Source organism: Aphelocoma coerulescens, assembly GCF_041296385.1.
Source record: "Aphelocoma coerulescens isolate FSJ_1873_10779 chromosome Z unlocalized genomic scaffold, UR_Acoe_1.0 ChrZ, whole genome shotgun sequence".
NCBI classification, from domain to species: Eukaryota; Metazoa; Chordata; class Aves; order Passeriformes; family Corvidae; genus Aphelocoma; species Aphelocoma coerulescens.
Genome location: NW_027184085.1, coordinates 49580289 through 49598644, shown reverse-complemented (window position 1 = coordinate 49598644; position 18356 = coordinate 49580289). Strand labels below are relative to the sequence as shown.

The window sequence follows — 18356 nt, the reverse complement described above, 5'->3', positions numbered from 1 at the left end:
TAGCCCTGTTATACCTTTTTTACAACTTCTGTATTCCTAGTGCTTTTTGCCTACATTCTTGGACTTGTTTGTCAAGCTGAGAGACTAAACATTTTAGAAGCTTCGTAGCTAGGGATCAGTGTGCCCCAGACCCCAAGGTCCTCTCCAGAACACATCCTGTAAACTGAGATAGAACCATCCAGGGGAAGGTTCCTTGGGGAGGGGGGCTCACTCGAGCCCCTCATTGGGGAATTTTTGATAGATATGCTAATTAGTAAAACCTATAATGTTATACCTGATCTTTTGGGGGTGTGCATTGCAGTGTGCATTAAGGTGCATTCAGCCTGGACGTGTGCGCCTAAGGATCCTTAAAATAAATACCAAGGTAAAATCCCTTTTTCCCTTCTAATCGTGCTTGACTCTTGATTTTAAGACCAGGAAAAGGCATCAAAGGGATTATTAATGTTTAATCATCTCTAGAAATAGTGCTCCTCAATTTACTCCTTAATATGCAAACTAACTTATGATCCTGCTGATATTTCCTAAGAAAATACACTGAACTTTTCTGGCAGTACTTCAGAATGGTACCACTCAGTTGGGAAACTATAGCTGCTCAATGCCCCATATAGGAGCCAGCAGTTCAGCTTAGTTGCAAAATATTCCTGCAAAATTATTCAGTCTTACTGCTATTTAAATTAAATGGAAGCCCCGTAATTAAGAATTTCAAGAGCTGAAGTATATGCTTCATGAGGTTTATGCTGTTCATTTACAATTTTAGGCAGTCATCTTCCAAACCCATCCTACTAAGAATACTGTTGACTGCTGTGATGAAACTCAATTTCAATTTCCTTGTACTTCTCTAGGGAGAAGTACAAGAATCCTTGTACCAGGTTGTGACAGTAAAAAACAGAGAAGGCATGAGGAAAAGTTATCTTTTTAAACAAAAACAGAGGAGGCCATGAAAATTTGCTTTGAAGAAAATAAAGAGACTTTTTAAAAAGCTTGTTTTGGGAAACTAGTAATGAAGAATACAATCTGCAGTATTTACACTCTTATTTTAAACTGTTTTGAAGCAGTCAGCTTCCCCTCTATTCTTCCCCTAGATGTTTTTTTCTCTTCTTCTTTTCACTTTGTTAACAAATTATGTTTGGAAAATAAAGAGGAGGAGGACAAGACCATCTGAGATTTTTAAGAACAAAGGTTCTAAAGATGATACAACAACAGGATAAAGATGTTATCTTCCACCACCAAGCTACCTTGATAGTGGTTAGACAAATATTTGTGACAGCTGAAAAATGCTGAGTATCACATTTCCTTCTTTTTTTCTTTGGTGGCATCTGAAATGACAGAAGGTAACAGAGGACAGTCCAACACATGGATTTCAAGTCCTCTCCTGGAAGAGTATGAGGGTCAGGGAACATGGGTCTCTAGCATATGAAAGACAGCAAGAGTTTCTGTGCAGTTTAGTCTCAATATGCAATACCAAATTCCCATGAAAGTAGGCCAAAGATAAAGTCTTTGTGTATCAGCCTATTCTGAGCCATTCCAGAAAGGGAAGCAGCCCTAGTGAAGTTCAGGGAAGACTCTGAAGCTCTTCTAAGTCACGGTAGCTGCTGTGATCTGACCTGCAATTTTTAACATCCTCTTCTATATCCACACCCACTTTCTTCATAAGAACTTACAGAAAAATGTTTGCAAAGAAGATCTGTGGTGATTTTTCAGAAAGTTCTAGAATCATACATTTCCTGGAGACACTGAAGGTGCCAGAATGTTATTCAGACTGTTAAGCCAGTTACTCTTTTTCCCGATATGCTATATTTCCTGATATTCCCGTCCTTGGGAAACTAGCTTGTGAGATGTGATATGAAGACACAAACCCTACTCATCATATATATATATATATATATATTTCTCCTATTCTCCTTTATCATTCTCTTTCATCAAAGGGGAAGCTTGGGTGCATCTTGGGATGCAGTTATGCAATATGGTCTAACTGCCACTGTCTAAATGCGGCCTGTGGGAACAGAATTTCCAAATGCATGGCTCCTTAGAGATGTATGACAATTGGAAAGATGCCACATATAAATCTCAAAGACACTCACTGCTTTCTAAAATATGTGCTTATAAACCCTTTATTCACATAGATAACCATCAGGGTTCTGATGATGATTTAGGCTGTCGTCCAAGTTAAGAAAAAAAGTCAATGCAATCTGTACAGAAAACAATAGCAACACATCCTGTGTTCTTGCCTCACTCACAGGGAAAATATCTTACCTGTTAACAAACAGAAAGATTCAAACCTTCAGGGATATTAAAATATTCTTCTGCACAGCTGAGCTGCAGAGATGATCTCAGGACACAGCTGCTAGTCCTGACATAGTAGCTGTATTGCAGCTTTGGCTTACCTCAAAAGCATCTCCCACTGAGATAAACGATGCTAACTGATGCCAATAATACCACAGGGTATTGCCAAACAAAACTAAAACCCACAGGCCAAAGGCAGTATGTGTCACACACTGACAGTCATTCACTATTACTTTCTGTAACAACATTCCCCTCTTCCATCTTGTTTACCTCTGATGCTTTACCCTCTTCACTGCAGATAATATAACTGTGCTACAAGGAATTTATATTATCGCTTTTCCTTAGAATGCCAACACGCAATCTGGCACCATGAAAATGCTCATGTAAAAGAACACGTCCTTCCACTTCCCGTTCTCCATTTTTAGGGAGTCAGCTATAAAGAAATGGAAGAATTGCAACTAGATCATTGTACCAGAGAGTTAGAAATGTGAGACTGAACCCCCTCAACTGGCAGTTAAATTATTTTTCAGAAATTCTGAATTCAGATAGTTGACTTTTTGGAGATTTTTACTAAATTAAAAAAAAAAAAAAAATTAGCTTTGCTTTACATTTTTGTGCTCAGTTTTTGTGCTAGCAGTAAGTATAGCACATCTGGTGTACTTCAACCACAGCCCAAGGTAGGTATTCGCAGGCTTGTGCAGACTAAATTTATTTAAAATCTCAGGCAGGAGCCTTATGAACATAATATAGGCTACATGTGAAATGACATATAATTACTATGATCTTATGGTCAGTGTAAGCATGACAAGGATCATTCATTAGTGCTCCAATAAATGTGAACTGAGTGCTATGCTAATCAACTGGCAGCTGATTACACCTAATTAGACAATCCACTAAACTGTAATGCCACTGATGAATGAGCGCACGGAGAAACAGAAGTTTAGCTTCTGAGATGTCATTTGCCACTGCATGCCTACACCTTAGTTTTTGTTCCAGCTCCTATCCCAAATAATTGCCTGTGACATGGCACACAAACTGAGCACTTTTCTTTTCCAGAGCCTGAGGCTTCATTAAATTATTTTGCCAGACTACACAGATTCTGTAAACTCTGAAATATGTAAGATTGCAGGTATGCGAAGTGCTCACTTTTCATTGAGTAAGCTATTTCTCCTCACATTAGGTAAATGGACCCACTTCCAGATTTCTTTTGCTAATTTGATAAAATATGTGGTACAAGACAATAAGAAAATATCCCTCCTTTTAAAATACATGTTCAACAGTATATTCACTGAGAGAAAAATACTTCAGGCTCACATTCTATGCCACTGCCCAGCAGTGAAGGCATCTTTTCCTCCTTTGTGGGTTGTATGACTCATTTCATTCTTGCTTTCCTGTAAAAGTAAAAAATTGAATGATCTCCTGGAAATCATAATGGGGAGAAATGATACCATTCTACAGCATTTTCCAAAATCCAGTCTAGAGCTCCACAAATGGATCTGGTAATAACATCCCACATAGATGGCGAGAAATGGAAAAACTCCCAAAACAAAACTTACATGAGCCATAGCAGTAACTACTGAGAAAAAACATTGTGGAAACAAGATTTTGAGATGGAAGAAACCAAAGAGTTGCAGGCGTCCTGCAAACTACCTGCAAAGAGGTTATTTAATAAGACAGAAGTAAAAATAGAAGCTTCCAGTGACAGCACAAGGTAAAATCTGCATTTGAGGGCGGGAGTATAGAGAAATTGCAAGAAGCCTGAGCAAGATTTCTACCAGAGACAATGAGTGGAGAAGTAGGCAACATCTACATATGAGAAATGCAAAAGAACAAGTACAGACCAGAAAAAATGTTGGGAAAAACATGGAATTAAAGAGCTAGGAGGAGTAAAGACAAACCTTTGTGGCAGAGCAGGTAACATGGCCAAAAAAGAGAGGTTATGAAGGTGCTGTGGTTGCTGTTAAGATGAGTGTAGACATGTGACTCTGACTTGGAAGAAGTGATTAAGTTCTCATTTCTTGTGTGAGACACAGCATTGCAAAAATACATGGTGGAGACAGCTTGGTTGAAATAGCTCTGAGAAATACTGAATAGCAGTTGCTGCCCTAAATTTTTAGAAGACACAGGGAAATAGAAAAGAGAGCATGAATGAAGAACTGAAGCAAGTGAGAGGGGTAAACAGGGAGATGAAGGCAAGCACCAAGAACCATGGGAAGCATTAATGACCAAATCAGTGGAGAGAAGGGAAAGAAGCACCAAAAAGGTTGGGATTGGCATGTCACAGGCATGAATGGTAAGAGAAGTGAAAAAAAGTTAAAATGGTGAGAAAGAAAAAAGGCAAGGTAGAACAGAACCAAAAGGATTAACTTCGGAGTGCATATTAAGAAAAGTTAAAGTGGGGCTTCCCTAAAATATATAAAGGAAGCATTCTGCTGCCTCTTCTACATTTGCTATGAAGAAGATGTCAGATAACAGTGTAAAAAAAAAGCACACAGAAAATGGACAATGATGGAGAAATCAATAGAGAAATCTGCTGTCCAGTCCATTTGCAGACAATCAGACAACCTGAATGGCTGTAAATCATTAGAGCAGCAAAAATGTTAATGGAACTTCCCCTTTGTATCATTTAGTGATTAGAACAGGGATTGGGAATGCAGTCACAACTGGCTTGGAGGAAGGCATCCTAAGATAACTTGTACAAATAACAGAGAAAATCTAGGGAAAAGGTGAACAATGCAGAAAATCTACTCCAGAAAATGGATTTTTTGGAGGACTGAAAGTGATAATCCAGCTCTAAATTTAGTTTGGAAAGGATTTTATTAATCACTATCAACTTCCAGGAACTGGACTTTGAAGGTCCTTTTAAATCAGGATATTCTATGATTATATGGTAAGAACCATGTGCAGACTTATTTAAGTAAATGTTGCATGGAAAGTGTTACTATAAGTGTTACTTATTCTCTGTCTCCAATAAGATGACTTACTTGGCCATGAACTTTGCTCTGGTAACAGAGTGCTTTCACTTTAGAGTTATACATTACTGAAGGACTGGTGACTGAGAATAGATACACCATCCTGGTGACAAAAACATTCACCAAAGTTACAAAAGAGATAAATACTTTGAGAGTGGAGAAGGATGAATATGTCAAGAGCCAAGTGAAAGAACCTAAATCCAGCACCCACCTGCTTGAAAACTTATTCTGAGACGGTTTGCTGAAACTGGGCCTTGTTGTCCACTGTGTAAATAGAGATGAAAAAATATTTTAACTCTAATCAGAGTTTTGGACAGACAAATTATAAACAACTTGAAAGTTATGTCAAGAAGGTTTCTGGTATCATCTAATTCTCACTGAAATCATAGTGTCATTAACTGAAAGAAACCTGTTACTTTCTTTAGGCTAAGGAGATGGGGTGGTAAATTCTAATTGAATAAAGAAGTCCAGGGGCTTTGATATGCAGCTCAGAAAACTGTAGAGGTGGCTTGAATCACAAGAGGAGAGGGAGCAACAACTTGGAAGCCATGCTTAAGCTTCTCATCTTTAAAAGTAAAAAATGCAAGTGCAAGCATTGCAATGCAAAAAATTCAAGCATATGTACGAAAATATTGCAGTAGATTTCTATGGAAGAATGTTTGTTTTAATTGCGAGGTTAAATACTTGTAGAAAAGGAAGCCAAATAGAACATTCCTATTTGAACACAAAGGAAAGGAATTCTTACTAAAAACATTTGTTCGAAATTATATGACAAAGTACTCTCTTTGAAATTTCACACAGCTCTCTAAATGCTCTTCCTACAACAATAAAATATTTTTGTTTGAGGTTACAAAAGAGTAATTACCTATATTCTAAGTATTTCTTAAATGAAGAGAACTAATATGCCATAAAATGATTTCAAAGACAATTTCTGCTTGCATGCTGAGTCTATTTCAAAAGTATCAACTTTATTTCCACTCTTCCATAAAGTGTTTCTATACAACCTAAGTAAATAAACATGGTGATAGTTAACAACAAATCAATTTTATGCAATTTACTGCAAATTATAGTAATCTTTTGTTGAACTTTTTGTATGCAAAAGCAAGAAAAGGAAAATGGCTCAAAAAATGCACACTTTTTTCCTTTTTCCACGTTTTTAGGATATCTTTTTATTACTGGAATTTAGTGTCTTGTTATAAAAAACATTCTACACTTAAATAAAGGGCAAAGGAATGATGCCAAAAATTTGCTTATAACATATGGTGTGGAACAAATTTTTCAGCACTAACAATAAACCAATAATGCACATACTAAGTTATAGAAATGAAAAATAATGCAAGGTAAATGCTCACTGTGCTTCCTGGCACAACCACCTATTACAGAGGTGGCTGTAAGGTGCTTCCATTATAATTTCACTCTTTTCTTTACTCATATAACTTCCCAGGGGGAACTTCTCTGCTTGTTGAACCCATTTTTTTGGCAACTTTTCTTCAGAGAAACAATGTATCAAGTTCTTCCTGTAAATAAGTGTATTCTTAGCATTCAACATGTTTCAATAAATCCTAAATTATCACCAAATGTCAATGGGTGGTTCTACCATTTATCTACTACATTTATCCCTTTTTGTTCATGATTACATCTGCTGCGCTGTTCAGTTTAAGAAAGATTCTGACACCCTTCCCAGCTCATTGAAACACCATGCCAACCCTGGTCCTACAGGGATTTTGAGGATGGTGTTGTCAAATGACTGTGTTTGTACTCATCACTCTATAAGGAATAATTTTTAAATCAACATTTTTCCAGGTGAAACCAAATGCACCAAGGCTGCCTTTCACTTCCCAAACTTGGTGTGGCTTTCAGTCAGCCCTGCAGGACAAGTCAGACCCTGCTGCTCTTCATCATCTCTCTTCTACCAGATCTTCACACAAGCCTTGACAATCACTCCAAAATTTTGTTTTGAAGAATAAGCCTAAATCGTGTTCTTATGGGAAAACATTCTAATGGGTTTATGCTGGAAACTTCTGAAATTTTCCTATGCATAGAAACCTGAATATCAAAGCAACTATACCAGCTTAAAACTTTTATCTGTGAAACCATTGCATATGGTTACATTTTTGGAGAACAAAATGTGTACTTCTCTTAAAATATATTTGCCTAAGTTCCTCAGTCATTATCCATGTGACACAACTGAGAAAACTGAGCAAATAGAATAGAAAACATAACATGGGCTTGCCGAGAATTGAAGCTTTTATTTAAAAAAAGCAATTGACTAATAAATGTACATTCTGAGAAAAAAAAGTTGATTGCTGCTGTCCCCCAAAATGGAGAATATGATCAAACTGAAGGGTTAAAGTCTAGTTTAATACACAGCAGGAGCAAGATATTCAAAAGCTGACCTGGGCTATGAAGGACAGATACTTCCTCTAACTTCCCAGCTCAGTAGGAGCTGGAGATCAAAACTATCTGCTCTGGCTGAAAAGAAATCTTTCCTCTGTTGGACATAGGAGCTTGGGCTCCCATCTCATACTGAGGGAAGATCCAAAACTCCCCGTAAACTAGGCACAACATAAGAGCTGTGATTTAGGGCTCAAGAGCTCCCAATTTGTGAAGAACAAAACTTGTCACTAAGCCAATTGTCAAGATTTGTCAAACATCAGTTCCTGATCAAACCTTTTCCATTTGTAAAGCTTACAGGAACTTGGGGGATGGACAACACAGGATGGATTCTTTAAGGGAGAGGCTGGAATGTGTTTTATACAGAATATTTCAAGGGTCTCATAGTACTCTGTTTGCAATGCCCCACAAATCCTGCATTCTATTCTCATTTGCATGTAGGGAACCAGTAGAATAAGTAGGGTGAGTGTTTTCAACCCTGGGCTTCTCAAGTTATGTCTACTTTGCCATGATGCATGAACTTGCATGGAAAAGTACAACTGCACACCTTTGCCATCAGCAAATGAGAGGAGAATTGTGCAGTGAAGCTGTAAATTATTAGAAATTTATATAATTAAATAATTAAAAGCTGAGATGTTATTGCATAATTTAAGGCAAAATAAATAGTTATTCAATGATTCAATTATGTGTATCTTAAAATTTGAAAATAATGAAGACTCAAATAGTACAGCTATAGCTCATCAGGAACATTAGCCAAAAAAATCAATTTTGTAAATGTATTTTCTATAATGAAATGAAATTTTAGTCATTTCAAAAAATTCAGCAGAGAGGCTGATCATACTGGCTAACAAAATTTTAGGCTAGATAAGAAAAAAGACTTTACTACATTCGCTATGAAATGAACCTGATGGTCATAAGGGAGACATGTCTGTTAATGAAAAAGTGCAATTGGCAAATACATGAGTTAATTTGTGGGAATGTGCAAATCCTCATTCTGAAAGTTAATTTGCTTTGTAAGCAATCATATGACAGATGAGACAATATTTTTATGGCTGTTATAAAAAGAGATATTATATTCTAACCCAGAACATCTGCTAGTTACACAGTCTATCAATATAAATAGTTTCTCTCCAGCAAAATTCTTTTTAGTACTTTTTCTAATAAAGGGATCTGGGACAGAGGAAAACTCACAAGCACAAATTTGAACGTAGAAGAGACTGGCCCAAACTGACACAGTGTATTCTTAGTATAGATTACCTAAACAATTTTGTCTCTAATTTGTAATTTAGTGAGCGGTAGTAGCACAGGTTTTCCCATTACAATAACAGATTTTTGGTAAGCAGCTAAGTCACAATGTTTGTTTACATCATGTGGAACCAATGGGTACAGCAGCAAATAGCATTGATTAAGATGAGACAGTAAGAGCAAGGAATTAACTTTCTTTTCATTTCTGGAAAGAAAAAAAATAACCTTTTCCTTGTATTTGAAAAAAAAAGTGCATGACTTCTTTTTGGTTTGATAACCCTTATTTTCTTGTATAAATGTCTTACGTGATATATTTCTTAAGACACAACTGGGCATTTCTCCCAACACTTTCCATTTCTCATCATATTTCTTAAACTTCTCTATTTTTTCCTTTGAAAATTAGCCATACCTGAACAGACCTAGAAAAATCATGGTCCAGTAGTGTAAACCAGATTTTTAATGCCATTGGAAATTCATAGAGATTTCTGTAAATCTCATTACAGGTATACTGTTCTGTCTTGGTTATAACCAACTATCTCTACAGGTAGTTAGATGATGGTTAGTTGTTGAGTTAGAAGGCAGAGTAGCAGACTTATCTTCTGCATCCTGGAAACACAGCTGTGAAAAAAGTTACCAGCAGACAACAACTCCCTGTTTGCTTATATTTTTATAAAATTCTGTGCCTTCATGCAGAATAGGAACAATCTTTTTTCACGAAGTCTAATTATGAGATGAAAACATGAAGATTTTGAATCTCTGCATGTTTTCTAAATGTCTAAAAAGACAGAAAAAGCACATATTTTACATATGTTTCCATAGAAGGCTTCTGTGTATGGATTCCTTCTTGCATAAAATGCAATTTTAAAATGTTTAAAATTCATCTGCATTTGGGAGTCATACTATTGCAGAAAAATCTATTACTATGTTTAGATGCAAATATCCTTCTGCCTGTATAATTACAAAGATACACCCTGTATTTTCTTGGACCTGCCTTCCCAGTTTACATGAACAGGAAACACATATCCTAGTTCCGTAACCCTGTGGGAGTCCATTTCTGCTCTCTGCCTCTTAGCAGGAGAACAGATGTCATTTCCTGCTGAAGCTGTTTCATTCTGCAAAAAAGGGAAACTGAAGGCACTGCAGTCAGTCCAAGGAAATAAAACAGTACCATCCAAAACCAGTAATGAAGAAGGCAGGATGATTTCCCATTTGTGCTCCAGCAATGGTGTCAGTCCTCTCTGTAATATATACAATAATTTTCAGGGCTGTAGCATTTCTAAAATTCCTTTGGACCTCTTTGAAATAATTTTTCAGTCCCTTTCTTTGGTACCCAGAAAGGAGGATGGGTGAAGAACCAGACTGGGAAATAAAAACATGCAGAACAAGAACACATATCCTAGTGCATATTCTGAGGAAAGGAAAAGGATGTGAATGGTTTTAGCTGCATTCATTTCAGAAAATTGGTATGTGTTGCTTTATATTTTTTGTAGACTCCATGGTAAAATCAGACCCAATCTGAAACACCTGTGGGCACCCATAAAATCTGAGGCCATAAGAAAATTTCACCCTGAGAAACTGAAGTGACCACAGATAAGACATGCCCATAATTAGGTGGCCATTGAACATGAGTTTTGAGGATTGCAATTTGAGAATGAGGTGACTGAAATGCACATAGGTTTTCCCTTCACACAAATCTCTCTTTAGACTGGAGACAAATCTTTTGGCATTTAAGAAAATACCACAGTGAAAGAGACAAGCAAGAGACGGCAAAGACAAAACTAATACTTCCTTCAGCCTTGTTATACGACGAAAACCCCAAAATGTCCCTCTTTTTATTTTCTTCTAAAATAATAAAATAGTATAAGTAATATCCTTTGGAGTATGTTAATTCTCCGGTGGGACTTTGCTCTGCAGAAAGCATTCTTTAAAATGTATCGACAAAGAACTGCGAACTGCATTTAAGACCATTACTCTACTTAATTACTTTTTTTCCTCTGGCATTTTGGAGAGTCCATAAAACTACAGGCAAAAAAAAAAAGTTTCATTAAAAATGTTATAAAAAGTTAAATTGCATAGACCAAAGCACATTAAAGAAAGTCCTTTACAACCAGTTAAAGTTCAGCTAAGGCAATGCCTCTGGCAAAGCCTGGCCAAAGGATACCTTGTACCAATTACAACTTCAGCAAAGAAGGCAGCTCAATCCCATCTTCACTTTATACTAAGCAACTGGACTCTAGGGGATCTTCTGATCCAATGTCCATCCTTTGCTTAGGCATTACCTCTAACATATCTCTTTCCATGAGGATCAAGTTCCTCCTTAAAGGAAGTCAGGGGGTTTTGTCTGCATTATCCTTATGAAAGTGCTATTAGAGTCATGGCGACAGTACTGCACAATCCAGTTGCCACACACAAAATGCCAGAATCATAAAACTCAAAACAAGTTTAAGGCTCTGGAGTCTCCTGAGTATATCTTTCATGGACATCAGAACAAATATGTTACCTTTTCCTGGTCCTGGGATTCAAGGGGGCATTTCAGTTGTTGCTGCCTACCTGATATATTTGTACTTAAACCCTGCCACATGGCTGCCTCTGTATGTCACCTCCCTGCATGCTTGCTGTGCAGTCTTTTGTCATCCATTCACATCTCAGTTAGCCTGAGGCAGTTTGGGTTCACCAAGAGACAGAAAAACAAGAAATTGAGCACTAATTATTAACTGTTCCCTGTGCTGCACGTGAAAAGCCATCAACGGTTGTGTGATACTGCACATTGAACTTTGAAGCCTTGTGCATTACTGCTGTCAGATCCTCTGCTTAGGATAAAGACAACTACTTGACAAAGCTTTTCCTATTTTATAAGGAAAAACGAAAAGCTAAGCTAATTCTGGATAGGTAAAAAGTACATTTAATCACAGAATCTAGTAAAAGTATTCAATGGGAACAACTTCAAAGGATAGTCTGGGAGAAGATACAGAGCTGGAAAATACCACAAGTAATTGCAAATCCCACTACATGAAATTTCTACGGAACAAACTGCAAAATACAATCAAGGATGGCAACTCATCTAACTTAAAAAAAAAGTATTATTATAGTGCAACAGTTCTGTAGAAAGAGAAGACTGTATTTAGGATCCTGCTTAATCTATAGTGCCTTGAGATATTTCCTCTTAGAGAAGTAATTAACACATGACCATGGTCATAGTAAATTCCACAACTCACATCAGCCCATACTGCCCTTTTCACAGTAGAAAGGTTTCTTGTTTCTTTGAGACTCCTTATGCCTGTAAAGCTACTAGATATGTCTCCTTGTGACTTTCTTTATTTGAAAGATGCATGTATGTGTCCCAATCTTATGATGACACCACTCCAAAATAAGCAAACTTCCTTATTAGATGAACATGAAGTAGTACCTCATGAGATGTGAAACATCCTCCTGAGATGACTTAACATTGGAACAGAAACTCTTTGAGATGAAGAAAAGCATTAAAACTTGAGAGAACTCGAAGCATAAAATCATAACAATTAAAAGAGACCCAGTAATCAACGGCATGAAAGACACAAATTTTAATGCAAATGCTAGGTATTTTACACACTGTCCAGAAATTGATTTTCCTTCCACCTCTCTATTTCAATCTATTCCTTTGTCTCCTCCCACCAAACCCCTACTGATTGAAAATAACATCTGAAATTGCTGTTTACCCTAGACACTTCTTAATTCAGACTTAAGGAAAAGTTTCCTTTTGTTTCTTAATCTCCATCACACTGCTGAAAGCATTACCATGCTGTTTCTTATGCAGTCATTTATATGTATTTTTTAATCTAAAAAAAAATGGAACATTATTTATGCATAGACATAGCATGATTGGTTAAAATGGAAACCAAACGAGAAGCAATCAAATAAGCAAACAATCAAAGCTAGGTTTTTCCTTCCCTTCCTCCTCCTGCTGCTATTTATACTTTAGTATGCTTTAGTATCTTAAGCTCCTAATAATTAAAAATCATGGTTCAGTTACCTTTCCCCCTGCGAATAATTTATAAGCAAGTATAGTTTCTTTGCTTCCGAGCTACTAAGTTTTATAAAAAGACACAGAAGTTTTAAAAATTTATTTCTGTACAATGGCTTTTCAATTATCCTTTTTTGTTTCTTTATGAGAAGAATGAGTTTGGGGAGGCCCTTGAATACTGAAAGGTAGCCAATAATATTCCAATTTACATGAAGAGAGAAGGAAGATCTAGGAAATTACAGACCTGTGAGTTCAACCTCAGCACCTGGAAAATAATGGAAAAGATGATACTGAATCCTGTGGAAAGGCTTCTAAATGACAATGCAATCATCAGGCACAGTCAACATGGATTCACAAAGGGAAAATTTAAACAATTGATATCCTTCTACATACCTACCTCGTGGATGAAGGGAAGGCGGTGGATGTAGTTTTTCTGGACTTTAGTAAGGTTTTTGACACTGTCCCCCACATCATCTTTCTGGACAAGTTATCCAGCTGTTGGATGAGCAGGTTCATTATGCTGGGTGAAGAACTGGCTGAAGGACAGGCCCAAAGGGTTGTAGTGAAAGGGGCTGCTGACTGGTCACCAGTTGTGTTCCTCAGAGCTCAATTCTAGGGCAAGTTCTGTTCAAGATTTTTATCAATGATCAAGATTCAGGAGTTGAATGCCCCATTAGCAGTTATACTGATGATACCAATCTGGGATGCACTGTTGATTCTCTTGAGGGAAAAAAAGGCCTTTCAGAGTGATCTAGATACACTGGAGCACTGGGCAAGCATGAAATTTAACACTGGATTCTGCACCTATGATGAAGTAACTCTGGACACAAGTATGAACCAGGAGAAGACTGGCTGGAGATCAGTCCTGGAGATCTGGGAATGCTGTTGGCAGCAGGCTCACTGAGAGCCAGCAGTGTGCCTGGGCAACCAAGAGGGCAAACTGCATCCTGGAGGGCATCAAACACTGTTGAACCAGATGGTCAGGAGAGGGGATTATCCTGCTGTATTCAGCACTGGTGTGGCCTGAGTCCTGTGTGCAGTGCTGGGCTGTACAGTCTATTAAAGGATGTGAAGGTTCTCAAATGTGTTCAAAGAAGGACAACAAAACTATTGCTTTCTGTGAGGGGTGGCTGAGAACTCTGGGTTTATCTAGTTTGGAGAAAAGGAGGCTGAGGGATCACTTCATTTCTCTCCACAGCTTTCTGAGGAGAAGTGGAGAGGGAGGTGTTGACCTCTTTTCCTTGGGATCCAGTGACAGTAGACATAGGAATGGTTCAATGCTGCATCAGGGGAGGTCCAGACTTGGCATTAGGAGACATTTCTTTACAGAGAGCATGTTCAAACACTGGACCAGGCTTCCTACACGCTCAACGACCCATGTCTGTCAGTGTTTAAGAGGCATTTGGACAATGACCTTATTATGAGGCTTTCATGTTTGCTCAGCCTTGAAGAGGTCAGGCAATAGGATGGGATGATCATTGTAGGTCCCTTCCCATCAAACTGTTCTTCCCTTCTTTTCCTTTCCCAATACAAGGCTATGATTAATCACAATTCAGATCCTAGGATCAAGGCAAAATATCAAATCTCTCTATAAATCACAATTGGGAACAACAAACTGTGAAAAGGAGATTAAAAAATTGACAATATTTCTTTTTTCTTTTAAACAATTAGAAAATAATAGCTAATGTTTAGAACTACTCAGTAATAAGTCTACTACCTTGAAAGCCAACAACCCTCTACCATAGCTACAGGCCCCACAATGATGTTGCTGCTGCCTACTTTTCAAATACCAGGTGGTTGGGAATGGTCCTTCTTTCCTGCCTGAGACCCTCTTTACCACTCTGCACCTCTAAAGGAAAAGAACACCATTACAATAAAATATTGCAGTCTTTTATATGGATTGACACACAAACCCCATTTCTTACTAGAATGACAACTTAAGAAGAACAGGTATTTACAGTTTATTAAGTCTGGATTTGTATAATGGAAGAGAGAACCTACACATACCATTCTACTTTCTTATGATTTCAACAGAAGTATTATTTTCAATAATTTTATACTTGAACTTATTTCAAATGCATCCCAAATCCAGCAGTCATCTCTTTCCAGCCATTCACCTTCTTCCCACACACAAGTGATAGCATCTAACATGCCCCCATTTTTTCTGGAAACCTAAATTTGGTTTAGATAAACAGCACAGTCTTGGCAAGATGAATTAAAAAAGATATAAACCACACCTACATGGGAACACCATGTAGAATTACTCTTCTACAAAAGTTCAACCCAAAAACTGTCAACCAGCACAAACCAGACACATTTTGCAGTAATGTTCAGACCACAGCGCAACAATGCAGCCAGGGAGCGCTGGAAAGAAGAAAACACTCTGCTAATGACTTGCCTTGAGATGCAGTAATGGCTGAGAGGAAGCAGGAAGCAGTGTTGACAGAAGGTTTAATCTGGAGCTATACTATAATAAACCTTAATAGAAGAAAAAATCAAGCTGACTATCAGATTGAAGGGGAAAAAAATCATCTCTAGACACCCTTGTCTTTCTCAGTGACAAAAGCTCAGGAGAAAATTCAGGCTTGGTGATTATAGACTAATTCTGTCTCTATGTTATGTGCATTATCCTAGGAAAAAATATTTTTCATTAAGCATTGCATTAATATTTCTATGCTTTGCAACATATTTATGGTTTGGTCAATTTAAGCAGAACATTTTATAAAACATGGCATTTATGTTTGCTAAGCAATAGTTAATAATCAGTGATGTTAGTTAATTGTGTCTAAATGCATTCCCACTAAATTTTACTGTGTATGCACCACGCAGTTACTAATTAACTGACATTACAATTTTAATCTGAACAAACAAACATTCAATCTAAAAGAAGTCCCTGCGTGATCTACCTTTACTACAGAATTGACTGAGTACGGCTCTGATAAAAAAAAATTTAATCACATATTACAGCTAATATGAGCATGTCTGCTAAAACACAATTCAGGAAAATGCAGGAAAAAGATTAAAAAAACCCATCCACTATTTGTCCTTTCTATTTTGCTTTAAAAAGTCTTGCCACAAGGTATTGTTTCACGTTATATGTACTAGTGGATGCAAATAATAAATTCCACAAAAAATTTTTAAAAATTGTTGCTTCATTTACATATTCCAACATTAATACAGAAAATGTGAGATAATTGTCCCATAACACTGTTAAATTCCTAATTCCTCAGTGCACAGAAGCACCTTCTGAAATGCTTACATTTCTAGATTTAAATACAACACTGTATCTTCTGACCATTACTTAAGCTTGTAGGTACTCTGTTAAATACTGATAAAATAATTATCAACTTTTCATATTTCACATATTTTACTGCTTTGGAAAGATTATACTGCAGGATTTTTAAACAAGTATTTGACTCAAAACATAATTACTGTATATTTGTTTTATATTCCATCAGATAACTTAATATGTCAATGAAACTTTCAGAATAAAGAAACAACAAAAAAAACCTCCAGATCCAGTACACTACAACACAATACCATGAAGAAAATGATACTGACTATTTAAGGCATCAAAAATTCAGGAGGAAATTTGAATTTCTGATTATGACAATAGAATGGAACTTACAAAATTCAAATGGAATACACTGTTCCCTTTTAAACCCCCCTTACAACGTTATGCAATGCATTCTTTTATTTTATGTGATAGCCTCTTTCTTTCCTTTAAGGTTCCTAGACTTTTCTTTGCTAGAAAAATTGACAGTGTAGAAGAATTATTTGACTGTGTGACTTCCATATGGAAAAAAATTGAAATTAAAAAATGTATTCTCAGCTTGCAGATACGCATATGTGCTAAGCGGTAGCATCCAGCATCTTGTAGAAGAGGTTGGCATGGGAACCACCTGTTCATCCAAACCATATTGTATTTTCCATGAGAAACTCTCAGGCTTGCATCTTAACCCTGAACAAAAATCATGGCCTTTAAACTTCTTAAACCTAGTACACTAAAACAGATGCAGTTACATGGAGTACTTCATAAAGTTATGAAATCATAAGTTTTCTAAGCTAATGCAGTTATTTTTAACTTTAAATACGACAAATAAGGTTTTAGGAAAAAGTACTAACTTGACTGGGGATTGAATCACGTCATGCTTTCAAAGAAACAAACTAAAGACGTACACCCTCTTGGAATAGGCTATCCATTCAAGTAGTGGAATCACAATTCCTGAAAGTGTTCAAAGTGTTTAGATGTGGTGCTTAGGGACATGGTGTAGTGATGGACATGGGAGGTTTAGGTTAATGGTTGGACTCACTGGTAATGGAGGTCTTTTCCAACCTTAATGATTCTGTGAATCTCCCCTCAAACAGAACAGCTGGGATAATAGCTCTCTGCAATGTAATGAATACTTTTTAGAGGGAAACTAGGTTTTGCTTATTTCTGTTGGCCTGAAAAACTTTCTGATTACTTTACACTATGCTATTGATAGACACTCTTGGAGCTGGGTGGAGAGGAACCTAAAGAAGTTCAACAGAGGCAAATGCAGGATCCTGCACCTGGGGCAGAATAACCCCATGCTCATGCTGGGGGCTGACCTGCTGGGAAACAGATCTGTGGAGATCCAGCCTGGGGTGCTAGTGGACAACAAGCTGTCCATGAGCCAGCAGTGTGCTCTAGGGGCAAGCAGGCCAATGGTATCTGGGGTGGGGCATTAGGAAAAACATTGCCAGCAGGTTGCAGAAGGTATCCGCTCAACCCTATAGTAAGCACCTGGATTGCTGTGTCCAGTTCTGGGCTCCCCAGTTCATGAAAGATAAGAAATTACTGGAAAAGAGTGCGGTGATGATGATGATGAGAGGACAAAAGCATCTCTCTTATGAGGAAAGGCTGGGGGAACTGGGCCCGTTTAGCCTGGAGAAGAGACGGCTGAGACGAAACCTTAGCAATGTCAAGAAATGTATTAAGCGTGGGTGTCAAGAGGATGGTGCCAAGCTCTTTTCAGATGCCCACTGTGATTCCCAGTGATGGTATAAGGGGCACAAACTGAAACACAGAAAGTTCGACTTGAATATGAGGAAAATCTCCTTTACTTTGAGGGTAACAGAGCACTGCAACAGGTTGCATGGAGAGGTTGTGGAGTCTTCTCCTCTGGAAATGTTCAAAACCAACCTGGATACAATACTGTGGAATCTGCTATAGCTAAACCTGCTATACTAGTGAGGTTGGGCTATATGTTCTACAGAAGATCCTTTCAACCCAGCCACACTGTGTGATTCTGTATTACTTCTACTGCATTAACATCACCATAACTGCAACTATGCAACTTGCTTTTTAACAGATACTGTTCAACTGATAATACAAAGGTGGTCAGAGTGGACATCCTCCTCTGTGGAGGGGCTGGGGGCTCCTGTCTTTTGTGGGTGTGTCCAGTGGACACTTTTTGGATAGAAATCTCAGAAATTTC

General features: G+C 37.5%; 1 protein-coding gene across 5 annotated transcripts in view; it reads right to left on the bottom strand.

The window, feature by feature from the left end:
- LINGO2 (leucine rich repeat and Ig domain containing 2) overlaps positions 1 to 18356 on the bottom strand; it is a 512261-nt gene that overhangs the window by 417708 nt on the left and 76197 nt on the right. The window contains exon 1 of one of the 5 annotated variants that reach the window (XM_069001992.1): positions 3598 to 3635. The exons of the other annotated variants lie outside the window; for them this stretch is intronic. The gene's annotated coding sequence lies outside the window, so the exon portion shown is untranslated. Of the gene's footprint in view, positions 1 to 3597; positions 3636 to 18356 lie in introns of those variants that run through there. 5 annotated transcript variants of the gene reach the window in all.